This window comes from Octopus bimaculoides, chromosome 5 (genome assembly GCF_046866305.1).
Source record: "Octopus bimaculoides isolate indiv1 chromosome 5, ASM4686630v1, whole genome shotgun sequence".
NCBI classification, from domain to species: Eukaryota; Metazoa; Mollusca; class Cephalopoda; order Octopoda; family Octopodidae; genus Octopus; species Octopus bimaculoides.
Window position 1 is genome coordinate 96,795,507 of NC_142932.1, and position 19,657 is coordinate 96,815,163.

Sequence of the window (19,657 nt, forward strand, 5' to 3'; positions counted from 1 at the left end):
TTCCAGGGACTGCTTCTGTCTCTTTTGCCCTGGTTGAGTTTGCTGCAAAATATGGCCTTTAGCATTCTGGATTGTCTATGCATAAGATGTGGCCGGTCCATTTGAGCTAGATGGACAGCAGCATGGTTTCAATAAGTGAGATGTTGGCCTGCTGGAGGACATCATTATTGGCAATGTACTCCTTCCGTGAAATGTCCATGGTAGAGCAAAGGCATCTCAAGTTGAAGCATTCCAGCAGCTTCACTTGCTTCCTGTACAACATTCAAGCTTCTGACTCATAGAAAAGAGTGGTGATGACAGCTGCCTCATAAACTTTGATTCTGGTGGATAGATGCACTGCATGGTTCACTCATACATGCTTATACAGACACAAAAGGGATATTGGCTTTGGCAATGTGGTTGTCAATGACCTTTCCATATATGATAGATAATTCTCAAATATAATCATCATCGTCATCATTATTATTGTTTTAACATCCACTTTTCAATGCTTGCAGTTAGGAGGAATTCATTAGGTAGGTTTTTCTATGGCCAGATGTCCTTCTTGTAGTCAACCCTTACTTGTTTCCAAGTAAGATAATGAATGGTCAGATATATTTTCATGAAAAATTGAAAATGAATGACATTGCTTATATGACAGTAACTCTTATGTAATGCCAAGACAAGTAGGTATAAACACACACATACACAACAAGCTTCTTTTAGTTTCTGTCTTTCAAATCCAATCACAAGGCTTTAGTCAGTCCAATGATACAGAAGATACTTGCCCAAGGTGCTATAGTTTTATTTTATTTAAAAGACCAAATTTTTGATTGAGAAAAGTTCAAAATTTAAGATAGGTGTTTATTTCATTAATCTATGAAATATGACTGGCAGAGATGCTTTTAGTAGGATTTGAAATTAGAAAATTAATGAAAGTACCAATAAAGAACCTACTGTTTCAGTATACTATCATATCATCTGTTTATACTTTCTTTTCACTTGCTGCGTTGGATCAAGAGAAAAAGGAAGTGCCTATAGACTTTGCAAATCCTTCAAGATTGATGAGACTGATGCTATTAAAAGTCCAAGACTGTTGTACATTAACACATACGGGGAAAGACAAGAGCAGGGAGGGAATTTCAGAATGGCTAACATTCTGGAGGGAAAGGATTAGAATTAGTAACAGTGTTGGGGTCCAGGATGTATTGTGTCCCAGGATGGATACAATATAGCTGATCACTGAAGGGAAAATATATAGCTATTGTTAACAACATGATAGGTGTTAGCAGTATGATGTTAATTCATTTTGTCACAAGAAACTATCACAATAAGAGGAAGAGAGAGAAAAACCGTTGAGTCTAATATGAAATTGTTGGCATAGTTGATTGCTTTGTTATCAATTGACTATAAAAACTAAAAAAATGTTGACAAAATCTTGTCAAAATATTTCATGAAAATGAGCTCAGCTGTTACCATTTTATGTAATATGCTAAAAGCTAAGAGAAAAATTCAAAGCACAAGCAAAAACATAAAAAACAGTTACATAGTAGTTATATACTTGTTAATGGGCTCAAGATAAACAAGTGCTATTTTTATGAGTATGCAGTTTGTTTATACATATATATATATATTTCTTGTATAGATACTACCCTTAAAGTTTATTTCTGACCTAGAAAAATTTATTTCTGTATTCTTATTGACTCTATTGGTAATGGCTGTTAGACAGGAACCAACCACTTTTTACAAGATTCACTATTAACAGTTTATATTTAGAGATTCAACAATGTCATTCTGAGACTTGCAAGTAAATTCAAATGTATCTTTAACATGACATAATATTTATTTTTCAATTTTCCAAATTCAGATATTAGAAGAAATTTAACTAGTACTAGGAAGAAAATATATACAAACACACATACACACACACACACACACACACACACACACACACATCCTATTTATCTAGTTGAAAGCATATAATGAAATTTTAAAAAAATGAATATATGATAACCCAAAATAACATTAAAATATGGTGATGAAGTCAAGAAATTTGGTTCATTACTATGTATTTGAGGTTCAATCCCACCACATAGCACATCTGGCAACTGTCTTCTACCATAGCTGTAGGTTGAATAGTACTTTGTGAGTGAAATTTAATAATAGACAGTTCTAGTGAGTGTGTGTTTGTGTGGATAGATAGATAGATAGATAGATACACAATTGTGTACGAGTATATCTTTCACTGGTGTATGTTAACAAAGGATCTAAGCAGTCAAAAAATGCAGGTCACAGGAAAAGAGACTGTTGCATTAACAAGAGATGAGACTGAATGAGATGTGTACAACTTGATGACAGGGTTGAATGTTGCAGAGCGTTTATGAATGAAGACATATTTATCAAGCAAACCAAAGTATGTATATGTATGATGACTGTACCATCTCATATGTAAGTAGTATTCTGATGTAGGACTTTTATATATATATATATATATATATATATATATATATATATAAGTTTGTAGACGTTTAACTGTATGAAAAAACCCCCAGGTTTTTGGTATAAAGCCTTGACTTGAAAAATCTTTTATTTGTTTGAAAGGTGATAGGGGTGTTAAGACTTCCAATCCCAGTGTTGTATAATGTAAAACGATATCATAGATACATCTCATTTACAAAGCTGATAACTTTACAATATGCAAAGAAAGCAATGGGATTTGAAATATTTATTTTATGCACCGCAGTTGAAATGTTTAAGGTAAAATGGTTTAAAGTAAAATGAAATAGTTATGAGAGAGGTGGGGTAAGAGCACAAGGGAAGAAACAGTTTAACAGATACAATTGACATTTCCTTGCTCCAATAATTATAATTACTCTTCTTTTTATTAACACAACACCTACATAAAAAAATGAAATACTACAAAAATAAATAAATAATAATATCACAATGCAACAGACGTCTAGACGTCAGCTGAATAACAGGAAGTATGTTCAAGATATATCTGTACAACAGTCGCTGCTGGCTAGGTACTAAGAAAATGACAAGAGACCTCAGCAAGAAAAATACTCTTTAAGATACAGATTTCACTAAATTCCACGTTCATTATAATACACTTTGCTACGTAAAGAGTCTTGGTTCAATACAGTAAGTATATTAGATGTGATTCACTTTCTACTAAATGCCCACATTACACTTTTAAATCATTTAAATTTATAACTAATACCCTTCTTTTTCTGGAGCAAAATTAATCATTAAACTAATGTGTTGTTATTTTCTCACTTAGAGTGTAATTTTGATAATTGAAATTTTCTCGGCACATGATGTTAAGTATGTTGACACTAACTAAGTTATTTTTCATGCAATAAAAGTATCCCTGGGTACCCACCTCCTCTGTTATTAATTTAAGTTTTCATACATATTATTGTTCATTCACAAAAACTCTAAATATCTCACTTCAACCCATTCTGGCATAAAACATGGATGTTAAATGATAATGATGATGACGATGGCCTTAATCATTTTAGGCCTATAAGTACTGGTAAGAGTAGTTTCACTGAGGAGAGTTGTCACCATACCATCAAAGACCACGCTTACTTCTGCATACCCACATTATGATTTTTTTAATTGATTTAAGTTTTGAGATTGTCTCCCTTGTCTTTTTGACCAGAATTAGCCATCTAGCTAATGGGATTTTTTTTTTCTATTGACTAGTCTACTTTTAAATATTTAAAATGTTTTGACTCATCATATCAATTATGTTAGCACTGACTTATATATTCCTTTAAATATATAAAGTGTAAACTTAGAGACATATATTTTTAATTTACTTTCTCATGGTGTCATTTTCTTAAGAGAATTTCACACTTTTGTATGTTTGTTCACACTTTTGAATAAATATGACTGAAACATTAAACTACATTTTTTATCTGCAATAAAATATTATTGGTTTCAAATTTTGGTACAAGGCCAGCAATTCTGGGGGAAGATGTAAGTTGATTACATCAATTCCATGCTCAACAGATACTTATTTTATCTACCCCAAAAGGGATGAAAGGCAGGGTGAACCTTGTTAGAATTTGAACTCAGAATGTAAAGACAGACAAAATGCCACTAAGCATTTTACCTAGTGTGCTAACAATTCTGCCAGATCGCAGCTTCATTTGCAGTAATATATTATTGACATTATTTTTCTTTTGTATAGATCAATATGCTTTGACTGGTCATTGATAGTTAAGATACGAGATCTAATTTGAGTCAGTGCATTCATAGCAATTGCAAAATACTGCTTTTTCAGGTGTAGGATTCTATGTCACACCAATAAAGTCTATTTAAAAATATAACTTATAAGCCTTCTGTTATTTTCTGTTGGTTTTATCTTTTATCTGTATAGGATTATCATTACATTCCAACGTTACTTTCCAGAGATCAGTTTCAGAGGATTTCTGAAATGTATATTTAATCTCAAAGGATTTAAGTTAACAACACAAAGGCAGTAGGACTGATACTTAGATTTAATGGTTTCTGTTGTCTAAATACCAGAAAAGTTAAAATTCATCACTTCAAAAACTTAGGTCAGTTCCAACAGCTTCTTAATACTTTGAGAAAACTAATATTGTATGACTGTGATTTAAAAAAATAGTCAGTATGGCTGTATCTTCATGATATTAAAATTCAACATTTGCTTGACTGTTTGTGTGTACTGTAATATTAGAGAAAACTGTACATTGTGGTCACAACATGTTTTGATAATGTACTTTTATACATATGCCAATTTGCTTTTAAGTTCCACAATATTTTTGTGTTCCAGGACCTTCAAAACAAAGGGTTCCTAGACCCAGAAATGTGCTAGAAGTTATTTAAGGTACTTTTTCAAAGTACTGGAAGTTACTTAATACTTATTATGTCAAGAGAGAAAAATAGTTTTCAGCCTTCATGAAATGAAGATATACATGAATGACATCAACACAAACACTCACTTGCTCACCAACAAGTGCCCGTAATTATCAATAAAGAAAGAGAAAAATTACATCATCTTAATTTACTTTCTGTATTTCAGAAAAAACACATCACACACCGAAATAGAGATAGATATATTTTAGTTTTTATTTCTGCTCTTCTAAAACCTTTCATATAAATAACTATGTTTTTGTTTACTTGTTATAATCACAGTTTTTTTTTTTAACAAGTGTCAGTGCTTCCTTATTTTCCAAAGCCCTTGGAAAGATAGAGCATTTACTTCATCAAAACTATGAGTTTCTAGGTCAAAAAGTGAAAGTAATTTTGATGATGAGGATGAAAGTGGTTTCATGACCTATTATTTTAATGGTTACTATGTCATGCACTAATATATAAGCTTGATGAATTTCACAAAGCAGTTTTCTTGAGAAAAATGTGTTCATAATGACAATTTCTTGCAACAACTCTTTTGGCATACTCTCTCAGGTATCCATCTCACATGATGCAGGTTTTCATGAAACTTTACTTCATAACTGCAACCAGGACAAATTGAAATGCAATTAAGGAGGCCATAATTTTGCAGAAAAGTGCATTTTGTATATTTGCTGTTAAACATTGTAATCTCATCTATTAACATTTTGATACAGCTCAATAGATAATAGCCATGCATGGCTCACATTAAGAATTTAATTAAAATATCATGTGGAGCCTTTGTACATCATTGAAATGGCACTTAACTGTTATTTAACAGTTTCATTTTGAAGGAAAACACTTTCATTTTTTGGTCACTGGCTTTGACAAAGTAAATACTTTCCCTTTCATCAGGCCCTGAACATGAAATGCTAAAAAGGTCTTATTTTCAATAATTTAGAGCTGGAATTTTGATTAATTGCTTTTAATGATCTTGTTGAGCAAAATTAATCCAAATCCAGATGATTACAAACTGATTCTTTTATCACATTTGTTTGTGTCCATATTAAAAAAATATTTCAAATAGATTATATATGTATTAAATAAGTATGTAATATGAAACCCCATCTGCCTAACTGTTTTATTTTCTATTCGAGGGGAGGGAGAGTTTCTTTAAGATTTAAGGAAAAAAAAAGAGTTTTAAAGATACAATTAAAAAAGAACTTTTTACTGGTCCACAATCTCTATCTCAGAGTACACAACCAGCAGCAGCTTTCCATTTTTGACATATTTTTCCAATTTGTTTCCTTGTGAATTAGACATATTAAACATAGTAAATTATTGTCATGAAAGGAAAATGTTACAGTTAGGCTTTAGAGTTAGGGCTGGGTTTTAAGTGTAGAGTTTATGGTTAGGGTATAGAGCTTAGGATTAGTTACAGGGAGAGGGGGACATACTTCAAAGAAAACTGAGCTTGTGAATTTCTTTTTATTTTGCACACAGGTGTAATCTTCAATGTTTAAAACATAGAATCCAGCAAAACTATTTTCTAAATATATTAAAAAGGTTCATAGAGGGCAGATGCTTAATGCACAACTTAGCCATTTATTGTGCAGATATGTGTGCGTGTGCATGTGTGTGAGTGTGTGTGCATGTGTTAAATTTCCTTTTATAGTAAATTACCAAAATGCAAGTAAAATTTTAAGAAATGGACAACATACTGAAGGATGACTTCAGGATGCTGAACCTTTTGGGCAAGATGACAAAGGACCAAGATGCCAGGTGCCTTGCTGTACTCAAAAAGACCTGTACTCCACAGCAGAAGAGCTAAGGCTGGTACCCCTAGTTAAAAAATTTGCCTGCAAGAGTCCTATACTGGTGTCACATAAAAGCCCTCATGTGGTGCCACATAAAAGCACCCAACACATTCTGTAAAGAGGTTGGTGTTAGGAAGGGCAACCAGCTGTAAAAACCATGCCAAATCAAACAGGAATCTGGTGCAGCTCTCCTACTTGCCAGTTCTGGTCAAACGGTCCAATCCATACCAGCATGGACAGAGGACATTAAATAATGATGATGATGATGATGATGATGATGATGATGTATATAACATAAATAATGAGTTTGAAATAGTAATTTTACACAACACTATCATTATTTGAATTCAACTAAGTAACCAGCAATTGAGTGCTTTATTTCCTGGTTAATGCCAGGTATCCTTTTAGTCTCATATAACTAGAGCTATTAGACAAACCAATCTCAGTAGACTTCTAGATGAAAAACCCTGAATAATATTATGATTAAGTATTCATTGCAGACACTGGATAATAACATCAATATAGATAAGGAGAACAATTTATGTAGACAAACATTCATCACATTGCTTCAATTTTTCAAGGATATACACCCTATATATATATTATGAAACAAAGACACTTTACCATCTTAAACATCAAATGAGAGGACTACATAACTAACAAATACTGTTCAAAAATATCCAACACTCAAAGCATAAACTATGCATGATAAAACATTGGCTATGATAGTCAGAACATGTGACTAGTTAAATTTCTTCAGTGAACTAACTACCAGGAAAAGACCTTGAACATCTAACATCAACCCTCAATATGGCTAGAATTCAGACAAAAAAATATAGGTAATAGAAGCCGAGAACCACTCCTACTAATATTACTGTATCACTAAGGCAGTGAGCTGGCAGAATCATTAGCATACTGGGCATCTCATCCATCTTTATGTTCTGAGTTCAAACTCTGCCAAGGTTGACTTTGCCTTTCATCGTTTCAGGGTTGATAAATAAGCACCATTCGAGCACTGGGGTTGATGTAATTGAATTACCCCCTTCCCTGAAAGAAAAACTTAAAGAACATTGAATGCAACAACATCTAAACCATAATCATTCTCTCCAACTCTTCCTGGCCATCAATATCTACATCTGGCCTTCTTAGTCATCAGCATTATCAGCATAAAGGAATTAGGCAATCAATTTCAATCACAAGAAACAGCTGAAAGCAATATAACTACTCAGCATTTGGTAAACATTCTTCATAGAAGAACTTCAAGACTACTGGTGTGTTAACCCATATTTAATACATTAAACTTCAAGAAAAGAGATATTTTCAGCAGCCATTCAAAACTATCACTGACACACTATCTTCCGTTGAAGCATGAGGTTATAACAAGAAATATCTATGATACCATTGACAGGAAATATTTTCTAAACCCTTTTGATCCAGCCTGCCAAGTCTGCTCTTGTTTCTGTGATACCAAACTAAGAATTTCACAGTGGTTATTATGTAAGATCCTTTTTGTTATGTTTCTAAAAAACAGATTAATAATAATAGTAACTTCCCTGCAGAGTCATGATAATTTCTACCTAGCCAGTTCCTGTCAAACTGTCCAACTTATGCCAGCATGGAAAGCGGATGTTAAATGACGATGAATTAAAATGTATAGTGTTTCATTAGAAAGGTGGTTATGAAAGAATATTAAGTAAACAAGAAATTTATATAGAATCTACACAAGATATATTTATAACTATTTATGGCAAGGATTATTTATGTTCTATTTTTGGCATGGTTCTAAGGAAGGCATCCAACTGCAGAATATACAAGCAAAAATTAGTCCCCAAACAATCTAGCAGGATAGTACTTCCAAAAGAAAACTGAATCAGACTATAAGGACTCACCTAATCCATACCAGTATGGAAAAGCAGATGCAAAATGATGATTACAATGATAGTGGAGTTGGTGAAGATGAAGATGATGATGATGGTGATGGTGATGATGATGATGATGATTGTAATGATGATGGTGATGGTGATGCAAGCTTAACAAAGCAGATATATTTCACTAAATTAGAAAACAAAATGTGTGCTTTTATGATGAAGAACTGTCTAATTGAAACCAATGTTACATCAAAAGTCAATAAAAAAAAGAAGTAAATCTATGATCAGTTGATGCAAAGCTAGCAATTATTTAAATTTCAGTATGATTATAAAAATATTAATACAATTAGTTACCTTAAACAATTTTTATTTGTAAAGTTGTGGGGTTTTTTTAATGAATGAACAGAAATAGGTGATCCAAAATTTTCCAGTTTTAATTAATTACTAGCATAGTTAAAATACATAGAACTTTTTATAAAGTAAATTGCTGGACCAGGTGATAAAAGTTGTGGAGAGAATTGTAGCCCAATTAATTAGATACAGAATTAGACTAGTTGAAATACAGTTTGGCTTTGTCCTTAGGAGAAGGACCAGTGATGCAATTTTCATAGTCAGGCAACTGTAACAGAAGTATTTAGCTAAGAACAGGCCATTGTACTTGGCATTTGTTGATAAAGATAAACTCTTTGACAGAGTACCTCACTTTGTGATACGGTAGTCTCTGAGGAAACTAGGGGTAAATGAATATCCTGTGAAAGCAGTAGAGGCCTTGCATAGGGGTGCTGTTAGTAAGGTAAGAGTTAGCCATAGGTACAGTGATAAACTTAGAGTACAGGTAGGTGTTCATCAAGGCTCGGTCCTCAGCCCCTCTTATACATTATTGGCCTCCAGGTCATAACAGAGAAATTTAAGACTGGAAGCTTATGTGAACTACTATATGCTGATCAGGCCCTCATGGCAGAATCTATAACTGAATTAGAAAAGAAATTCCAGGTGCGGAAACAGAACTTGGAATCATAGGGTCTTAAAGTTAACTTAGCAAAGACCAAATCCTAGAAAGTAAGAAATCAGATGGGACCCTACTCTCTTCAGGTAAATGGCCCTGCTATATATGTAGGATGGGTTAAGGCAGAAATTCCATTCAGTGTACCTAGTGTAAGCTACAGAAAACAGGTGCAGAAAACGTTAACAGAGAAAGTAGTGTTTGTATAAGGAAGATGTACAGGAGCCATAAAGACCACAGATCCACAGGAAACTGATTTCATCAAATGTCCTTGGAGGGTCTTTGGAAGTTGTAAATAATTTCTGCTACCTATGTGACTTAATTATCAGTGGAGGAGGTTATACAGGAAGAGTAATTATTGGGTTGTCCGGAAAGTTCGTGCCAATTTATAGTAGCTTACCTTTCGACTTATTTTAGAACATGGTTGAGTCCATAAAATAGGATTTGACTACACCTCCATTTAGAGCACAGTTTAAGCTATCTTTTCGTGGAAGAAGGTTTATGTTCTTATAACCTGTGTTAATTCTGTAACCCTTTAAAATGGAAGACTAGAAAGTTCATTTTCGGCACTTGGTGCTTTTCTTTTTCCGTAAAGGGAAAAATGCCTCACAAGCAACCAAAGAAATATGCGCAGTTTACGGTGATGTTTCTTTATCTGAAAAAACTGTATGGAAGTGGTTTGCAAGGTTCCGAGCTGGAGATTGTAGCCTTATTGATAGAGAGCGATCAGGCAGACCATCCACTACAAATGATGACCAAATCAAGTCATTAATTGAGAATAACCCACATTGCACAACCCGAGAATTGCCAGAAAGCCTCAACCTATCAAAATCCGTCGTTCATGAGCACCTGGTAAAGCTTGGGTAGTTAAATTGCAACGATGTTTGGGTACCATATGAGTTGAGTGAGAAGAACCTTTTGGAAAATCGGCACGAACTTTCCGGACAACCCAATAGCAAGAGCTTTTACTTCTGTTGGCAACCAAAGGTCTCTTTCTCCGAGTGGAATGAAGATTGTATGATGCATGAATACAAACAGCAATGCTACACGGTAGTGAGACATGGACCCTGAATGCAGAGGATATGCAAAGACTAGAGTGGAATGAAGCTGGTATGCTCTGCTGGATGTGCAATATCAGTGTACAAGTGTAATAAAATATTAGTGTATTGAGAGAAAAAATGGGCATAAGCAGAATTATATGCAGTGTGCAAGAGAGGAGACTGTGCTGATTTGGTCACATGATGCGGATGGATGAGGACTGTTGCATAAAGAAGTGCCAATCACTTAAAGTGGAAGGATGTTGAAAGAAAGACATGCTGAACCTCACAAAGGAGATGATAGAGGACTGAGATATGTGGCGTTGTTGTACTCAAGAAAACTCACCCACCACAGCAGAAATGGTATTCTAAACCAAAGTGCCACATAAAAGGCATTGATGTTGGTGCTGGTGCCATGTAAAAAGCACTGATACTGTCACCATGTAAAAAGCGCATATAGAAAGCACCAAGTACACTCTGTAAAGTGGTTGGTGACGGGAAGGTCATCCAGCTGTAGAAACCAAGCCAAAACAGACTATGGAACCTAGTGCTACCTCTGGTCTTGCTAGTTCCTGTCAAACCATCCAACCCATACCAGTATGGAAAATAGATGTTAAATGATGATGAGTTTTTTAATGAAATAATTGTTGTTTGAATATCAATAAAAGCATATTGTTTCTTCATAACTAACTCCTATTCATTCCCTTGAACAAAAACACCAGCTAAATAAAGAATATAACATACATAAAACTATTATACAACTAAATCACATGGATAAAAGGAATTTTGTGTACACTGAGAATGATGAGAGCAGTAGCAGCAGCAACAATAACAAAATTTAAGTTAAAATTAAATAGATTATTTTAGAAAACAAGGATTTGTTTAGATGCTATAACTAACATGGTAAAATTTGCCATTAATAAATCACAGATCTGTTATTCAAAACAGACTCCCCAGTAATTTACCAAAGCATGCTATTCTGAATTTGGAATTATCAAATAAGATAATTGATCATTTGGTTTTGCTGTCATTTAATTTGTGTGAAAGTAAATATCTAAACATGCACAGTTTAAATAGTTTAAATAGTAATTGGAGTAAAAAGTTTGTGTTACATACACACAAATAGAAATCAATTAAAACTAATCTCAATAAACAGATAAATAATTTTGGACAGTATTTTGAACAAATAATGGTGCAAAAGTAAAAAAAAAAATGTCAGTCTTTCTGCTTCTGTTGGATAATGTAATGATTAAAGTTGAATTGATCCAGCTAGACAACTTAATGTTTTCATTAACAATATCCTTATTTTCCATCACATTCTGTTATTTCTACTTAAAACGTATTTTATGTTGATAAACTCCAGTTAGCTCTGTTTGGCAGAATCTACAACATCAAAGTAATTGAGTAAATGAAAAATGTCAAACAGTAGCTATCCCACGTTCATTGTCAGCACCTAATCCTAAGAATTAAGCCTTGAGAAGAAGCTATGTCTACCACACTGCATAAAGTCTTGGTTTGTCTTTATTGACTGTATATAATTGATTATGGTTAAATCCCACTTCTGCTTGTTATCTAGCTTTGCTTCATTAGATTCTTATCACATTATCAGGTTCCCTGGTGTGTGTATGCATATATATATATATGGAGAGAGAGAGAGAGGTTATGAGAAGTAATGGTGTCAATAAGACCCAAAGATGTCAGGTAATGCTGAGTAAGTGCTATGGTTAGAATATAGTTAAGCTGCAGGTTCGGTGATTATGCGAATGAGGAGTCCAACGTAGGTCGTATATCAGCATGTGTATATATAAAAAAATTAACAGAATGAGATAAAAATCCAAGGCTGTGAAAGATTTCAGATGTACATATACATATGAGTACGTGTTGTATGTGTAGGTATTGACGTGTATAAATATCTATATACATGTTTGATATATGCATGTGTATACATCACATATATATATTCTTCTACTACTAAGCACTGACCTGTTCTCTAACCAACATAACCTATATTCCCAAATTCTTCTTTCCACCATTTTACTACCTCTACCCACCTCTCTCTGCTCCTCACTTAGGCTCTATCACTACATACCTGACACTCTTTAACTATTTACCCTCTCATATCTTTACACACTGATATCTTTCTCTCTCTATCACCCTCACCTCCCCATTCCTTCTATCAATTTATCTTGACTGACCACTAACCAGTACACTTTCCCTCTCTTCATTTCTTTATTATCTATCCCCTCGCTTTCCTTTTTCTCCCTTTTTTCTTTTCTTTTTCCTCTCTTCCTGTTTTTGATTTGACCTTACAAATACATTCTCAGCTTTTAAGTCACCCTAAAAAAACCCTCGATTCAATAACACTTGTTTACAAACTCTATGCTTCGAATAACCAATTTTAAATACTACTGGAACTTACAAGGTACAGGAATCTTATATATATATATATACCATTCTGCTTAAATAATGGAACTACAGATTCAATATCCCTGCATATCTCACATCTATCTTCATTCTTCCACTCTACTCTATTTCATATCTTATCTAGAATAATTATTGCTTAACCATTTTCTCACACTCTCTGATGAAGGGATATATAAAATATCCCAGAAACAGCTGTAAGACCTTCTATTTATAAATGTTCTGAAATCTTTCACACCCTTGGATTTTTATCTTATTCTGTTAATTATATATATATATATATATATGTGTGTGTGTGTGTGTGTGTGTGTGTGTGTGTGTGTGTGTGTGTGTGTGTGAGAGAGTTAGAGGTTGAGAAATAAACTAAGGGATAGTACCTATTCAATATATTGTTGGTAGTGTACCCAGTTATTCTTACCCAAGTGCTAGTTATTGTGGGGCAAGCTCGCAATTGAGTGTTATATATGGGTGGGGATAAAAAGTGGTTTACCCTTGATTTATACGGCAAATAAGAAAGTGGAGAGGATACAAAATCGACAGACATCAGCCAGTAAACATTCTAGTATGTCTATTTATTCCAATGTATTAGATGAATACATACACATGTATTAGTAGTACAGAAATGAGCAGATTGTTAATAGGTGCTAGTTCCTTACAGCCGTTTCTGCCGAGAGGTAATGAAATCCTCCAGGTTATCTCCATCTCTTCAGTGTTTTGTAGGGATGGGCAGATAAGGCTTGGATGATGAATGTGTCTCTAGACTTCTCCAGAGGGTCTAAGTGGTTGGGAGGGCTAATACATATAAGAAACAGTTAATAATGTTTGTTCATGTTTGTTCTTATTCTTACTCCTATTCTTTTTCTGCTCTTTTTTTATAAAGACAAACTGTACCTATTATTAACTGTTTCTTATATGTACTAGCCCTCCCAACCACTTAGACCCTCTGAAGAAGCCTAGAGGTGCATTCAACATCCAAGCCTTATCTGCCCATCTCTACAAAACACTGAAGAGATGGAGAGAACCTGGAGAATTTCATTACCTCTTGGCAGAAACAGCTGTAAGGAACTAGCATCTACTGACAATCTGCTCATTTGCTCATTTCTGTACTACATGTGTATGTATTCATCTAATACATTGGAATAAATAGACATACTAGAATCTTTACCGGCTGATGTCTGTCGATTTTGTATCCTCTCCACTTTCTTATTTACCGTATACATATATATATATATATATATATATATATATATATATACTCACATGAGTTAGGTATGTGGATACATATGTGTGTATGCAATGAAGTGTCCAATACACATTTCCAGTAAAGAATAAGGTGTCTGATACATTCTTTTCCTGGTTTCAGTCACTAAAATGCACCATTATTGGGGTAACATATTAAAAGCATTTATCTTTAAGTAATTATTCCAGTTGATTAATACTATAGTTTCATGTTGGTCTTTGGGTAATTGTTGATTTTAGTTAATAGTCTTCTGTGGCAATCTTTTGGGCTCTAAAGTGAAACTATGGTATGGTATAGTTATTATAATGTAAGCACTCACATACCCATATAATTAAACAATAATGTCTCACATTGTAACATTGGGAAGTATTGTAGATATTGTCTTTATTATGTAAAACTCTGAAAGAAAATATATTACAATGATTTTTCTTCTTCTGACCTGAAGGAAGATTAGAAATTAGAAGCCTACACTATGAGCTTGCAATTTGCAATAGTTAGCTGTACCTAATTATAATTAAGTGAGCTGACCCATTGACAATTGAATGTTTTTGCCAAGGAAGGTTATATCACCATAATACTGATGACAAATTTAAAACCTTTGTCTCCCAGTAGGTCAATATCCATATATCTATAAAGCTCTTGCTTTATGATGATTATTTATCAGTTTTATTCACTGGTGAAACAGTCAAATGTCAAATACTGCCCTTCCTGCAAGATTATCAGTAGTAATCATTAATAAGTGATATTAGACATACTAACTTAAGGAAAGGGAAAATAGTTGTTGTGATGCCCATCTTTCCCTGCAGCATCAGTAACACAAGTGAAGTAGCACCAGTTATATAAAGAACCAATTCTGAGCTGCAGTTTCGTTTACAATGAACTTGCCTACGTTCTATCAGTAAAATAAATTCTAACACAATGTGGTTAGCAAGGAAAGTAATTGATCAAGAATGCCAGAATTGTGGAAGGGTAACCACTAAGTCAATGCATAAATTTACATAAGATAGTCAAGGGTAACAAAAATTGCAAAAAAAAAGTTGAAATAGGCTGACTCAAATCTCAATTAATTAAAATTGGAAATAGACATACAGTGAAAGGAACAATTAATTTGATTTTTGAAAGGTACAGTGCCAGATCGGATTGGAGCCTGGTGCAGCCTTTTAGCTTGCCAGTCCTCAGTCAAACCATCCGACCCATGCCAGCATGGAAAGCGGACATTGAATGACGATGATGACAGTGAAAACTCTGGAGGTGTTTGAATTTTATTAAGTTTACCATATGTCTAGTTGTAATTGATGGAAATTCAGTGGTCAGCCCTTTTATTACATTATTTTTTAATATTTGAGGTTGCTACTCCTGCCTGTCTTGGTTAAATTTAAATGTAGTTTCAGTGTTTACCTCTTCACAGTTCAGGAGAACTTTGATTAATTAGTTTCCTTGCTAGTTACATTAAGTGTGTTAGTGCTTACTTTACTAATTATTTTCCATACCAATGGGTAATTTCCTTCACTCATTATGTTACTTACTGCTGGTTGCACTTACATTTGTCTTTCTTGTTTGAATTCTTTTCAAACCTTTATTTTCTATGAGAATTTTGAAGAAGTACACTCAATGATTCATTCTTAGCTCCCAAACATGGTTTTACATTTTATAAGATATGCAAACAACCAATCTTGACTGTATAAATATAAAAGGTTAAAATAGTTTAATTTGCTTTTTTTTTTAGCATTTTTTGTTAGTATTTCTATTCGTGTATGATATGTAAAATATTAAATCAACAGGCCATATGCATCTCACTGGGGAACCCTATGCAGCCTATAATGAAATTTGGAATGTATTTATTTATAAGAAAATTAAATGCTAGCACGTAAAGGAAGAAAACATTCTATTCATATGAGATTACTGCAGAATCAAAATTTTAGAACCAAAATAAATAGTCCTCATTTTTTCTTATCCATGATTCATACTTAAAAAAATATTTCAAATATTCACTGAATCTATTTGAAATCCTACCTCTTAGGAAGGTAGGGTAGTCCACATCACTGATACCAAAAGATATCACATACTTAAACCAAGGAAATCATTACATAGTTGTGCAACCTACTAAAATTAGCACCTGGATCTCCAGAAAAAACCCTCACCCTACCATTTTAAAAGATAGGATATATTGGTTACAATTTAGTTTGAGATACAAGGGGTGCTGAAAAGTTCCTGGCTTTGGGTAAAAGAAAATATAGGGGGAGCAGTTAATTATGATTTTATTCAATATAGTCTTCTCTCAAATTCACACACTTATTGCAGCGTCCTTCAGTTTTACTAAGCCCTGTAAAAGAACTCGGAAGGTAGGGCCTCCAACCAGGCCTTTTGCAATACCCTTAAAGGCCAGGAACTTTTCAGCACTATAACAGGAAAAAAAATAAGATTGTTAAAAGTGGAATATCTTCGATCAAGAATCTGCTTTTAAAAATAACATATTTTTAAAAGCAAGATTTTACTGGTTTCAGTCACTGGATTGCAGCAATACTGAGGCACCAACTTTAAGGTTTTAGCTGATCATATCAACTTCAGTACTTGTTTCAACCTGATACAGATTTCATCATACCTATTTGCTGAGCTACTAAGCTGTGGAGTATAAAGGGATAAAATGTAAACACAATACAAACACAAACACACACACACACACACACACACACACATCTACTTACACTCACAAAACACTGATCAACTTGAGGTTGCTGTGAAAGACCAAGGTGCCATACAGTGGAATCAAACTTGGAACTATGCAGTTGCAAAGTGAACTTCTCATGAACACAGCCATGAGAACTATTCCATCACAACATTTATATTTTGCTTGAATATTTTTTTCTCTGGATCTCATTATTGAATACTAGACATATCATTATTATGACCATTATATTCATCTAACTACTTTTTTCTTTCTACCTTCATTTAAGATTAGCAGCCTGAAGTTATAATATTAAAAAACTGATTAGATTCTAGAACTGAAGTCCAATTTTATCTTACCAACAGATCATATATTAAATGAGTAGCTCTGGGCTAGCAAGCATCCACAGAGAAGTAATGAGGTTTAAGGGAGAATTCATAGAAATGGAGCACAACTAGATTCATTTATTACACTGTCACATACCTGATTGTGTAATAAATAGAATAGAAACTTTTGTCAGTTCAGTGTATTTACATGGCTATCATTTGGTATGGACTGGTGTAGATAATCAAAACGGTAGAGTACATTACAGTATAGATATGAGACAATGAGGGGAGCTTTTATTAATCACTTGATCTGCTAGAAATAATAACCAAATCTTCCTCGAATTATATACCTTCTCTTGAAAAGGGAAGGGCACCTTACATAATATAGTTTTAGATACACTCATTGAAAAGAAAAGGGAATGGTCAGGGCTGAACTGCTTTCTGTCAGAGGTTTGTTTGAACAGGGCTAAACAATAACAAAAAGGAAGTACAGTACTTGGTTTTGCTTCTTTTTGTCCCAAGATTTGGTACATTTCCTTCAAAACTTTCCCTATTCTTTTCTATTCGACCAGATTCAGCACCATGCAAACATACATGCTAAAAGGAATGGTACCTCCAGTCAATTCCAATCAATAAGGTTGCTAGTCATGTCCTTTACACCACCCTCTATCAATGCAACCCCCATTCTATCTCCTATCCACATAAATCTCTGACTTTACAGGGATATAGCCTGATCTTTGAAAACATGCTACAGCATGTGCCATTCTCAAGAAGAACAACCACTCTATCACTGTCAATTATTGTCCTATCATCTTCACTTTCAACATTGAAAAGGTAATGGAAACAGCAATTAACACCAGTCTTCTCAACCATTTTAAACCTCTTTCCCTGGTTAGTGACCACCAGTACAGCTTTCATAAAAACAAATTTACTGGATCTTTACATTCCTATGTCACTCACCAGAGGACCCTCATTCTCACAAAATTTGGTGAAAATAGTGTTTTACCATTTATATTGGTTTCAATTTTTGGCACAAGGCCAGTAAATTTGGGTGAGAGGGTATGTTGATTACATCTTCTCCAATGCTCAACCAGTTACTTATTTTATCAACCCTGAAAGGATGAGAGGTAAAGTCAACCTCGGTGGAATTTGAACTCAGAATTAAAAGATGAGCAAAATGCTGCAAAACACTTTACCTTGCATACTAATGATTCTTCCAGCTTGCATTGTACAGAAATGGTACAAGATTATACCACAAAGTGTCATTTACTATAGCTCCAGGCCAACCAAAGTCTCTTGAGTGGATTTGGGACATGGAAACTAAAAGAAGCCTGTTTTATATATTTTAGTGTGTGTGTGTGCGTGTGCGTTTGTCCTCTACTACCACTTAACAACTGCATTTAGTATGCATAGAGATTTGTTGATGATGACAATGATAACGATGATGAAAATGTTGAAGACGATGGTGGTGATGAAGAGAGCAATGATGAAATGATGATGTCAACAGCAATGATGATCATATTAAAAGTAATGACGATGATTATGAAGATGGCAACGACAATGATTGTAATGAAGACAGCAATATTAATGAAGAAAATTACAGCAGTAATGAGGAAGAAACATTTAAAATGTGAAAATGTCTACCTACTAAGCTATTTGTCTGTATGAGAATACTATTTAATTAAGCGAGGTTTAGAAAATAATACTCTTAAGTTAATGAAAATAAAGATTTTTCAGTTTCTTTTTGATAATCCAAGACTTTCTAATGAAACAGATGTCAAACAAATAATATTTATTTGACATCTGTTTTTCCATGCTTGCATGGGTCAGATGAATGAATATTGAGGAATTGTTCTATAGTTGGGCACTTTTTCTGTCACTAACCCTTACTCCTTTCTCAAGTAAGGGATTTTTTAAATTCCAGACATCTTCAAAGCATGGAACTATTAGACAATTTGCTGACAAGGAATTGTTGAACTTTAATGTTTGCAGCTTACTGTTTGTTAATGTTGTGCAAACTTCACACACACACACACACACACACACACACACCGGGCTTCATTCAGTTTCTGTCACAAGACATTGGTTAGCCTGAGGCTACAGTAGAAGACATTTGCACAAGGCACTGTGTATTAGGACTGAACCTGAAACCACATTTTTGAGAAGCAAACTTCTTAGCTACACAGCCATGCCAGTATATTTCATTAAAATAAACAGAGGCTTGAGAACACCTATATAGAAATTACAGAAATAATATTTATAGTAAATATCCATAAAAACTCATAACTATGAGAGGCCATGGGTACACGCCAAGAGATGTTTCAGTATAGATAACTTTGTGGTGTTTGTTTCCTGAACAGGTTCAGTTCTCTGTAAAAAGCTTTACTGTCCTTTAACAGGATTTATTTTTAATCTTGTCAAGTGTTTGAACACCC

General features: G+C 33.9%; 1 protein-coding gene and 1 long non-coding RNA gene across 4 annotated transcripts in view; one reads left to right on the top strand and one right to left on the bottom strand.

The window, feature by feature from the left end:
* Positions 1–19,657, bottom strand: part of LOC106869179 (beta-arrestin-1) — a 272,032-nt gene that overhangs the window by 160,965 nt on the left and 91,410 nt on the right. The gene's annotated exons all lie outside the window — the stretch shown is intronic.
* Positions 2,990–19,657, top strand: part of LOC149135658 (uncharacterized) — a 39,042-nt gene continuing 22,374 nt past the window's right edge. The window contains exon 1 of the long non-coding RNA XR_016241978.1: positions 2,990–3,123. This is a non-coding gene — a long non-coding RNA (uncharacterized LOC149135658). The remainder of the gene's footprint in view (positions 3,124–19,657) is intronic.